The sequence below is a fragment of the Schistocerca nitens genome, chromosome 6 (genome assembly GCF_023898315.1).
Source record: "Schistocerca nitens isolate TAMUIC-IGC-003100 chromosome 6, iqSchNite1.1, whole genome shotgun sequence".
In the NCBI taxonomy this organism is placed as follows: domain Eukaryota; kingdom Metazoa; phylum Arthropoda; class Insecta; order Orthoptera; family Acrididae; genus Schistocerca; species Schistocerca nitens.
The window spans coordinates 87,836,471-87,848,398 of NC_064619.1; positions in this window are offsets into that span (position 1 = coordinate 87,836,471).

The following is an 11,928-nucleotide window of genomic DNA, read 5'->3' on the forward strand; positions in this document are numbered from 1 at the left end:
CTTAATGATCTGTCTTTTATATGACCCAGTGGGCAGAGTTAGCCCTGTTTCCAGATGATCAAAACATTGTTTCATAGAACAGTTTTGCACAAATGGTATAGCTTTAAACTTTCAAAAAACATAGCTCATCCAGTTTTGTACCATCAAAAACATCCCACCCCCCATTAACATAATATACCAACAAAAAAATAATAAACTACTTCTTCTGCTCCTTCTCCTCCTCCTTAACTGACACTTTGGCCTTGGTGGCCGTATGTGTTCTTTACTCCCTTCCACCAATCATTTCTGTTCCTGGCTTTTGTGATCTATTCTCCTTTTCGCAGGCCCATCACCTCTATATTCCTGTTGATATCATCTTTCCCTCTTGAACCTGTCGCACTGATGGTCTAGCAATGAAGTGCTTGACTGCAAACCAAGAGGTCACGAGTCTGAATCCCACTTGGGCCTTGTATTTCTCAGTCAGACTTTCAGCCTACCTTTCATCTGCAATGATGTGAGGTCTCACGAGAAGTGGCACGTGGTTCAGATTCCATGTTAAACTGTCGGTCCCCTTTCCCATGTAGGATAACTGGGATTGGTTAGGGGCATGCAAGTCGCCAAAGTGGTGCCCAATTGGAAGAGCTTCACCGGGCCAGTGAGCCAGACAAAATTAATTAATTAATTAATCTTGTCCCTGGCCTTCTTTGGCCCCTTCTGCCTTCCATGGATCCTGAGAGTGCTACTTGCAGTAATCTTCCCACTTTCATCCTAATTAGGTGTTCTGCCCACCTGCCCATCTTCTATTCCTCATCCTTCTTCCAATATCAACTTGTGGATGTAGGTCTTCCTGTCTCTGGTTTTTTAATATCCCCCATTCCTGTGACTGGGTGTCCCTCTTGGGGCCAAGTATTTTCTTTAATATCTTTCTCTCAATGCTAGCAGTTTTTGCTCAACTGTTTTCTTAATGTAAGTGTTTCAGACCCATATAGAGCTACCAGGAGAATTACACTCTGGTATAGTCTGATTTTAAAACTGCTCTACTGCACAGCAAACCCCACAACCCAAAATATACTCTATTTGCCACTGCAATCCTTGCCTTTATTTAAGTTTCCAATCCATTCTGCTCACTAGAAATGCTTCCCAAATATGTAAATATGTCTGTGGAAGGGTCTATGGATTGCACGCAGCCATACGGTACGTAACACGCACTCGCCAGCCGACTTATCTGGAATGCTGAAAATTTGCTTGGTCAGTACAGGTGCATCCGGCCGCAGTGTGACGCAGGGAATAAGCCACTGGCCATCATCTGCAGCGCGCCATATTAACTAGCATGGCCTTGGGCGCGAATAGGTCTCTTTTCTTAGTTTACCATGGAGCCATTCGATACGACATTAATTAGGGTGTCAGACACAGTGATGATGGGTGCGCGTAGCATGGTTGTTTTATAATCAGCCTTTGTTAATAAAACTGTTTAAACTACTTCTTGGTGTTCACGTATTGCCATACCTCAAGGACTCACCACATACAAATCCTGACAAATATTTTGTCTAATTATCATCCGGGGCAACAAAAACAAACAACCCCATTATAGAAGTGGTGTCAGCATGGGGATACTTATGGAAAATTTACAGCCCTGAAGAGGTGCAGCACAATGTGAACTTCGAGCAGCAGCAGCAGCATGAACATCTTCCGACTAAGCGGGGACATCCAACGCAGGAATTCAGGTTGGTCTACTCCAGTTTGACTAGAAAGGCAGTGATGGATTTTTATTTTACATTTGAGTGACTCATTGGCATTAATTCAGATGAAATGTCACAATCCAGTCAGAGTAACGTTGTCGATCTACAAACTGTGTTTAATGAACTGCAGGAAGAGATTCGGCAGTTAAAAGCAGAAAGAAGCAAGTGTAACATTCCAAAAGACTTGTCAAATGATAGTTCATACAGTACAGGTACAATTACAATAAAGATTTTTTTAATTATTGCCACCAGTACCAGTGTTTAGCAGGAAACCCAAAGATGATGTTACAGCGTTTTTTCGTAAACTTGAAGGTGCCACCCTGTTAGGATGCTGCACAGATTCCAATAAGCGAGTGGTTGCCAAATTAAGAATTCAGGGAGCAGCACAAGATTTCATTAGCGCAGAGCCTACTTGCGTGAAAACAGAAGATTACAATGAGTTTAGAACAATTGTTGTTCAGAGATTTAAATGTAAAAACGTGATCAGATTTTACAGAGAGCAGCTTCACAGTTTGCAAATGTGATGAGATGAATCTATCGAGCAGTTTGCTGACAGAATTCGAAACATCAACGCTCAAACGTACGAGTTAGTAGAAGATGAAAATTAAAATCGCATTCAGTTGTTCGAAGCCGACCAGAGAGCCTTGGACACATTCATCCATGGGTTGCACGGAGAGGAAGTAAGCAAAGCTGTTCGATTGGCACGATGTAAAACATTTAAGGAAGCAGTAGAATCAGCTGTTGGTTTCATTGAAGAACTAAGATGACTGAATGAGGTGCAGAAACAAGAACGTAGAGTTTTCAACACAACAGTACAGTGCTACAGATGCAATAAGCTGGGTCACAAGTGTAAGGATTGTAAAGAGAATCGAATCTGCTATCATTGTAGGATGTGGGGTCATTGCCGCAACAAGAAGAAAGGTAATGCGAACAACAGACAATCTGCCAGATCTTTAAATGAGTACGGGGACGTACAGGCCACCACTCTGTCCACCCCTTGCCAGAGACAGTGATTCCTGTTAGTTCCAGCAAACATCAGACCAAAAATGACTTCGTGATAGGTGCTGTATATCACAGGAGAAACATCAAACTACTTATTGACACAGGTGCGCAGACCTCATTAATGTGGTGTGGCATAGATAAATGGAATAAATTGAAACCTCTGCTATTAAAAGTGCAAGGGTTAAATGGAGGAAAGCTATGTAACTATGGAGAAGTTGACGTAGAATTAATTCTTGGCCAAGGCAAAGACAAAGGCGAAAATAAAGATAAGTACACAGCAAGGGTGCAAGTGGTTACAAATAACGAAATGTGTTACTTCGGTGTACTTGGATTTGATTTCTTGTCTGCTAACGAGGCAGAGATGTTTGTCGCAGAAAGAAAGATCAGACTAGGCCGTAGCTACTACAACCTTGGAAATTGTTCTTCAGATCATACTCAAAGGAGCAGCAATACTGACGTTGTGGGAATGGACTGCCCAAATGATGCATCAGTTCAAACCATCTGAGTCAATGTTCAAATTGATCGGCCTCAGCAAATCCCGAAGGGAGCAGGAAAGACAATCTACATTGAAGTTAGGTCACCCCAATGCAAGGAAAGAACTTTGTTATTAATTGAGCGATCTGAGAAAAGTGAGTTACTGGATACAATGCATTGTTATGTTGCTAGAAGTGCAGCTGTTGCTACAATGATGAGACAGAATGTCACAAAAGTCCAGGTTACAACAACAAATATGAGCAATGAGGATGTTGTTTTGCCATGAGGAACGAAAGTTGCTGAAGTGTCAAGTGTAAGTAAAAGTGACATAATACAGATTCCAGATGAGGTAATAAATGCTGCAGTTATAAACACGGATTTTAGTAACCGCAAAATTGCAATGAGGAGACAAAGTTAATAATGAACTGAAGCGCAAGATTTGGAAGAAGATAGAACATTTGACAGATGATGAACAGAAAATTGTTTTTGCACCTGTTTTATTGGAGTATGCAGATTTATTCCAAGAACGTGCAAATTTTCCTGTCACTCATTTAGTTCAGCATCGTATTCATACAGGGGATGCAGCCCCATTCTCACAGAAACCTTACCAAATACCATTTAGTCAAAGAGAGTTGGCAAAAGACATGGTTAAAGAACAATTAGAAGCTGGAATTATAAAACCAAGAGATCCTTCAGACCCACCGTGGTGTTCGCCTGTTGTAATTGTAAAGAAGAAATCAATATCTGGAGAACCACAGTTCCGTTTTTGTGCTGATTACAGATCTTTGAATGCTGTGACCACACCCGACATTTACCCCTTACCAAATTTAGTGGAAACCTTGGATTACTTGGGCAGATGTCGAATTTTTTCAGTGTGTGATTTAACAAGTGGTTATCACCAGTTAACAGTGCATCCAGATGATCAAGCAAAAACTTTACTTGTAACAGCAACAGGAGTATACAAGTATCTTCGTATGCCATTTGGACTTCGTAATGCTCTAGCTACATTTGAATGCCTGATGGATTCAGTTCTACGAGGGCTCACCCTAACACAAGCACTTGTTTACCTTGATGATGTAATAATTTTTGGTGAAGCAGCAAACAGAGAGACTACAAGCTGTTTTTGAGCATATAAGAAGTGCAAACCTGTCTTTATCAATACATAAATGTCATTTTGCACAAAGTAAAGTTAACTATTTTGGTCATGTTATAACCAGTGAAGGTGTTTGACCTGATCCAAAATTAATTGAAGATGTAAAGAATTTTCCTGAACCACAGAATTTCAAAGAACTACAATCATTCTTGGGATTGTCAAATTTCTACAGACAATTTATAGCCAGTTATCTGAATATAGCACGTCCAATGACACAGCTATTGAAGAAAGGAGTCACATTTAATTGGTCAACAGAGTGCAAAAAGGCAATGGAAGAACTCTAACCACAGCCCCAGTGTTAGCCTATCCATATTTCAGTAAACCTTTTATTCTTTCAACACATGCATCCAATTTTGTCATAGGTGTAATCTTGTCTCAAAACGTTGATGGTCATGAACATCCAATCTCATTTGCTTCCAGACAATTAAACAAAGCATAATGTAATTATACTACTACTGAGAAGGAGCTTTGTGCTCTGGTTTTTGGTATAACAAATAACAAATGTTTCTTAACAGGAAGAGAATTTACAGTTATTAAAGATCAAGCCGCACTTCAACGGTTATTGAGCTTAAAGGATCCAAGTTCCATATTAACAAGATGGGCATTAAGACTGAGTGAGTACTAATTTAAGGTTATTCACTGACCTGGTAAACAACATGTGAATGCTGATGCAATGAGTCGAAAAGTCAATGTCTGTGTTACAATAAGTCGAGAAGAAGAGTTAAAGGCAGCTCAAGAAGAAGATCCACAATGCAAATTATGGAAAAATGATCAACGTTTTGCCAAAATAGATGGATTATTGTACAAAATCACTAGCAAGGGAAACCGCCTAGTTATTCCAGAAAGCATGAAAGAGCAAATCATGAGAGAACAACACAATTCTTTATTATCAGGACATTGTGGTAAAAAAACAACAAAAATTAAAATAACTCAAATGTTTTGGAGGCCGAGCTGCAAAGCTGAAGTTTTCAAGTTTGTTTCAGAATGTGGTTCCTGTAACAGACGGAATAATGTAGGAAAAAGTGGAGCACCATTGCAAAAACTGCCAGAGACAAGTGAACTATTTGAAAGAGTAGGACTGGATGTTGTAGGACCGTTGCCTAAGACTAAAGATGGAAACAAATACATATTGACAATGTTAGATCATTTCTCTAGATACTTTCTCATGATACCAATACCTGATCAGAGCACTGAGACTATAGCTAAAGTTTTATGTAAAAGAATGGATTCTTAAGTTTGGAGCACCATTAAGTATAATTAGGGATCAAGGAACGAATTTCATGAGTGACTTACTTAACAGACTTGTAAGCTCATGCAAATAACTCAGTTAAGGACTACACCAGCATACCCTGAAGGAAATGGAAGAGTTGAATGAGTCCACAGAACAATTATTAAAATAGTTAACCATTATGTGAGCAGCAAACACGACAATTGGGATGTCTGTTCACCATACTTGGTAAGTGTTACAATGCCAAAATGCACAGCTAGCTTAACTGGCCAAGTCCATATGAGATCATCTATGGAAGAAGAATGCAATCACCCTTGGACTTTGCATGATCAACTGCCAGAATCAGCAATGAACATGTAAGGGATATAGCACTCAAGCTAAAGGAAGGGGAGTGAAACAACGAAATCATCAATCCTTTCTTCAGCAAGCAAGACAACATGACCGCCAAGCAGCAGTGCCACAGTATCGAGTTGGAGATCTTGTGTACCTGAGCAACGTGGTGTTAAAGAAGAGTCAAGTCAAAAAGTTTAAGAAGTTTTGGAAAGGACAATATCCAATCTTGGAGGTGTTGTCACCAGTCACTCTTAAGCTCCAACTGACCTTTCGTTCAATTTTCATTCATGCCAATCATGTAAAGCCATTTCTGAGTAGACTTCCTGTAGTATCACAAGACGACGAGGACTGACTGAGAGGCAGACCTGCTGTTCTCAAACCCAGGAAACAAGAATCGCGAGGTCGCAGTCCAGACTTCGAGGCCAAGGCATTACCACGTTCCAAGCAATCCTGTTCCAGACACCCCTACACTCTGCATATATGTGTGTAGTGTGTGAGAGTGCAATGCATGTGATTATTTCAGCCATGTGCTTATGTGAATGTGTTGTGAAAATTTCATATGGAAGCTATTGCACGAGTGCACAAGTGAAACTAAACCTTTTATTCCACAGGTTACCACAATAAACTCATTTATTTTATGTTCATTGTTAACTCTAGTGTTTAGAACTAATTAACAATGTTCATTTTTATTCTAATGCTTGCTATGATAGCGTATTCTACTAATGCTGTAGTAATAGTACCACAGAGTACAGGTGTTTTGTTTGAACCACGATCAGACATGGTAGTTTAAACAAGTAATGCAAAACTTTTACTCAAGTACAGTCTGAGTGAAATCCAGCAACAGTTCAATTCTGTAAAGAAGCAAATCGATCTAATTCATTCTGTTAATGGTAATGATTACGATTTTGGAAATGGATACATCTTGATATAATAACTGGATCACAGCCAAAATGCAGGTAGTGTCTACATTTGCTAATTACAAACAAGAGATTTACTGTTTTTAAAGCTTTTGCCACACAAAACATTAATTAGGCGTAAATGTGCCTTGTTTGATTTTGGAGGGAGTATCCCTCATACTGTATTTGGTACTTTAACTAGTCAAGATCTACTGGAAGTTAAAGGCAAAATATTTGCCCTTGAACAACAGTCCAGTACAGATTCAACTAACCTCTCTAATGAAATTATCATATTAAAGAATATGCAAAGAACCATTACTAGCCACAGAGTTTTCATTAAACAGACTGTAAAGCAATTTATCTCACATTTCCATGTAATGAAACGAATGCAAATTTCAAGGACTATTCCAAGGATTAAATGCTGTGAGCGCACGTTGTTTCTATATCCATTGCTAGATCAAAGCATAATTTTGAAATGTATAAGATTAATACTTACCCTGTGAAATGGAGACAGGCAGGTATTCATGAAAAGTACATACTGAATGATTATCTACTGATCAGCAAGGATCAAAGATATTTTGCGCCCCTAAATGAAAATGATTTGCATATGTGTAGACATAGTCATAAGTTAATTTGCCCTGAATCAGTAGTATTCTTAGACAGTAGAGTGTACAGCTGTGAGAAAGAATTCTTTATGAATCATCCCCCAAGAGATGGTTGCCCTAGAATTTTAACACATCTTTATCATCCATTTCTTAAACGATATTCTGAAGGTATAATTTTCTCATTTAACTCCTCCCTCAATTTCACATTTACATGTAAAAATTATGATACACCTGAGCTACCCTTTACACTCAAACTGAATAATAGTGGATTAATCTTGAATGCCACACATTGTGATCTATCATGGGAACTATTTGATATGCCTAGTGTATTGCCAATTACATTTCAATGAACTGGACATTTGCCATTAATGAGAATGTTATCTGTTTATTACAATGATTCATACATATTAACATATGGAAAGCATTTCTTATCAAGTTTTTCTGAAGACAATAATTTACTTAAGGATATCCATGAAAATTTGATTTCTTCCAATAATGAGTTAAATTTCATTGAAGCAGCAAATAGAATTAAGTCCTTCGATTCATCCAGTAATGTTAATGCTTACTTGATTGTCAGTATTGTGTTTGTATTGCTATTATTAAATTGTCTTTTGTCAACAGCATTTGTCATGTATGAAATTGTCATCCTGAAGGTACGCTCCTCTGTACCGAACGTTACTGTGTCTGCAAATGAAATACATGTTGCAATGCCTTTTGATGCTACAAATGGCGAAATAGATTCATAACGCCCAGGAGGTCATTTTGAGCCACCTATGGTTGCTCTTTTTCTCTGGGGAGAGTGATGTAAGGGTCTACAGGTTGCACGCAGCCGTACGGTACGTAATACGAGCTCGCCAGCTGGCCTATCTGGAATGCTGACAATTTGCTTGGTCAGTACAGGTGCATCTGGCTGCAGTGCGATGCAGGAAATAAGCCACTGGCCGTCGTCTGCAGAGTGCCATATTAACTAGCATGGCCTTGGGCGCGAATACATCTCTTTTCTTAGCTCACCATGGAGCCTTTCGATACGACCATAATTATGATGTCAGACAGTGATGATGGGTGGGTGTAGCGTGCATGCTATCATCCTTTGTTAATAAAACTGTTTAAACTACTTCTCAGTGCTCATGTATTGCCGTACCTTAAGGACCAACCGCTTTCAGATCCTGACAAATATTTTGTCTCATTATCATCCGGGGCAACAACACAAACAACACCCTTATATCTGACCTTTTAAAAGTGACCCCATCAACTGTTGTTGGAACACCGTCACTGGGTAGCTTTCTCACAAATGCATACTCATTTTTCTCCTCATTTTTTTGTAACTTGGCTTTCCTTGCAGTATTTCAGTAAGAACTTATCATGAGCAGTGAGTCCTCTTTGCTACCACTTAGTGTATGCATCCTGATTTATTGTGCTATTTCCCAGTTTTACTCCAGCTGTGTTTAATTTTTGGTGTTCTCTGTCCAGCTTTTTCTAAAATTAAATTAAAAAGTATTGGAAATAATGTATCTCCTTGTCTAGTACCAGTCCTGACTTCGACCTGCTTTGATATTGCTGTACTGGTCTTTACTCTGCAGTAGGACTCCTCTAAAGACATGTACTATACCCCATTCACCGAAACAAGAGACATACTGTAAACACGGCAAGGTGTGTGACCACAGTGCTGCCGTCAAGGGGTGTACAAGGCAGGGGCATCAGAAATTAAAAAATGAAAGTTGTGTTTTTTGTAATTTGGCACCTGAACACGATAAAGTGATCCGAGAACTACCTTCTGACACTTTTTTTACATTACATTAAAATTTATTGTCACTGAAAAAGAAAAATATTTAAGCTTTCAGGAAAATCTGTTTTTTCGCGTTACTCTGTATTTATCATGCCATATATCCTAAACTGTGTGTCGCACAGCAAAATAATTTTATAATTGCCTTCAGTACTATATGTTGATGACGTCTGCAAATTTTCTGCCCAATAGAGTCAGTAATAGTGAAGTAATAAATTAAAATCTCACGTCTGATGCAGAATTTTTACCAAATCATCATCCAAAATATAGTAAGCAACAAACTTGTGGGGGTGTAAACGAGAAAAGTTTCAGAAAGGTTTGAATTTAATTTTGTAGTTTGTTCGAATGCAATGGGTGCAACCGTTTGTCCTTTATGAGCGATGCATTGTGCGGTTCGCAGGTGCGGCGCTCAGCCAGTGTGGCCATCTCAGTTGCAGGTGTGAGCTCGTTAGTGGGTGTTGTACAGTGGTGACTTCAGGATATCTTAAGTTCATCTGTAAAGACACTTGAAAGACTAGTTGTTGATTATTAGAGCAAGTATATGTGTTTGTAGTCATGCTGCGCATTCACTGTTTATGTGCGCATCCCATAGCATCGCATGGTTTCTTATTTTATATATTTACTTATTTCATTAGCATCACATATGGCTGTCCTCATTATGTCATCCACGGATTCAGCGAGCGAGGTTGACGTGTCAGTTCTGAGTCCACCAAAGAAGTGAGCAAAGAAGAAATCATTAAGTTCTTCTGAGAAGCACATGGTGCTTAATGTGTATAAAACAGAACTGTTACACCCAGAGCAGTTGATGCGTGACATTGTTTCAAAAACAGCTCTTTGAAGTCTCCCAAGAAAGGAAAATTATGACAGAAACTTTCTGAAAGTGTTGGTGACTTCGATAGAAATGCGATACAAAGGAAAGTACATAATTTTTTTTTTTGTAACGAATTGCCAACAATTGATAAAGTGATTACAGTCGTGAACAAAGATGCAGATCTGGGCAATTTTTGGAGAACTACATTTTATAAATTATTGAGAGAAATGAATTTCAAATATGTCCGGCATGGGCATGATAGCATGCTAATAGACAGAGATGACATCATTTTATGGAGGCGGCGTTATCTTCGAACCATTAAACGGTTGAGAGATGAAGGCAGACCCATTTACTATTTGGATGAGACGTCTGGGTAGATGACACTATAAATTCCTCAAAACAGGCGTTTATGTCTGGATTATCCACCAGAAGCAAGGGGCCATCAGGTAAAGGGAAATGTCTGATTATCGCACACATTAGCAGCAAAGCAGGGTTTGTTGAAGGATGTTTGTGGACTTTCAAATCCAAGAAAAGTGGAGATTATCATGAGGAGATGTGCGCCAAAACCTTTGAGAAGTGGTTTCAAGATGTTCTTCCTCGGCTTCAGGAAAATGCAGTTATTGTTCTTGATAATGTGCCTTACCATTCTCAGAGAAAAGAAAAAGTTCCCCATGCAAATTCCAATAAGCACGAAATATCAGAGTCGCTAAAAACTAAAAACATCGATTTCGAAGGCGGTATGTTGAAGAAAGAACTTTTAGATATAGTTAAAAATCACAGAACAGCGCACAACAGATACGCAATAGATGAAATGGTGAAGAATGCACGGAAAACTTTCTCAGAATTCCTCCTTACCACTGTGAATTAAATGCCTTCGAGTTAGTGTGGGCTAGAATCAAAGGCTATGTTGCAGCGAAAAATAAAACATACAAAATGCCAGAAGTTAAAGTACTGTTAGAAGAAGCAGTAAGAACAGTGACTGCAGAGGATTGGAACAAGTGCGTCCTCCATGTCGTAGAAAAAGTGGAAACTCAAATGTGGAAATTAGACTGCATTATAGAGGAGAGAGAGGAGCTGTTTGTTATAAACCTCAATGAAAACAGTTCAAGTTCGACAGAGTGAACCTTGTTTCGTCCTTTATCATTATTATTACTGGTATTGTAATTAAAATTAACAATTGACTGTGTTTGAATGGAACGTTTTGTCAGCAACCTGAATGAAAATAAATCTGCCGACAAAATGAACTCAGTTTAACATTATTGTTAAATTTATTTCATACATTGTTGTCCAGGTTTCTCACGGTCTGCTGTGACAGTTCGGCAGCCAGCCGAACGCCGCCAGCTGCAAAGCGTGTGCCAAGGATTTTCCACACCCCTATGTATCACGTGAACACCGAATGCTTTCACTGGAAATGAGCGTAGTCGCTCATGTGACACTGTTTATGTTTCATCCCAGCTCTCGGTGAATAGACTTTAGACATTATCTTTTGTGGGAACTTAGATAGTTACATATATACATACTGTTCTGTGTACATTACACAATTTTTCCACATAGTCCCCACACTGGTTTAGACATTTGTCCCATCACAACTCTAAATTGGAGATGCCCCTGAGGAAGAATTTGTCTGTCTGACTGTGGAATCACCAGCAGACAGCTGTCTTGGCTTCATCATTGCACATGAATCACTGTCCTGCCAGGAACTTCTTTAGCAGACCAAAAACATGAAAATCATTAGGGCCGAGGTCTGGATTGTATAGAAAGTAGTCAAGACTCTCCCAGCGAAATGGTAAGAGCTTATCAGTGGTTCTGATTGCCACATGTACCCTATTGTGGAGGACAGCCACATTGTCCACATCGAGAATCCCTCGGCGCTTCTTCTGGTAGCAGTCCACAGATGTGACACTGTGGAACAATAAGTGTCAGCA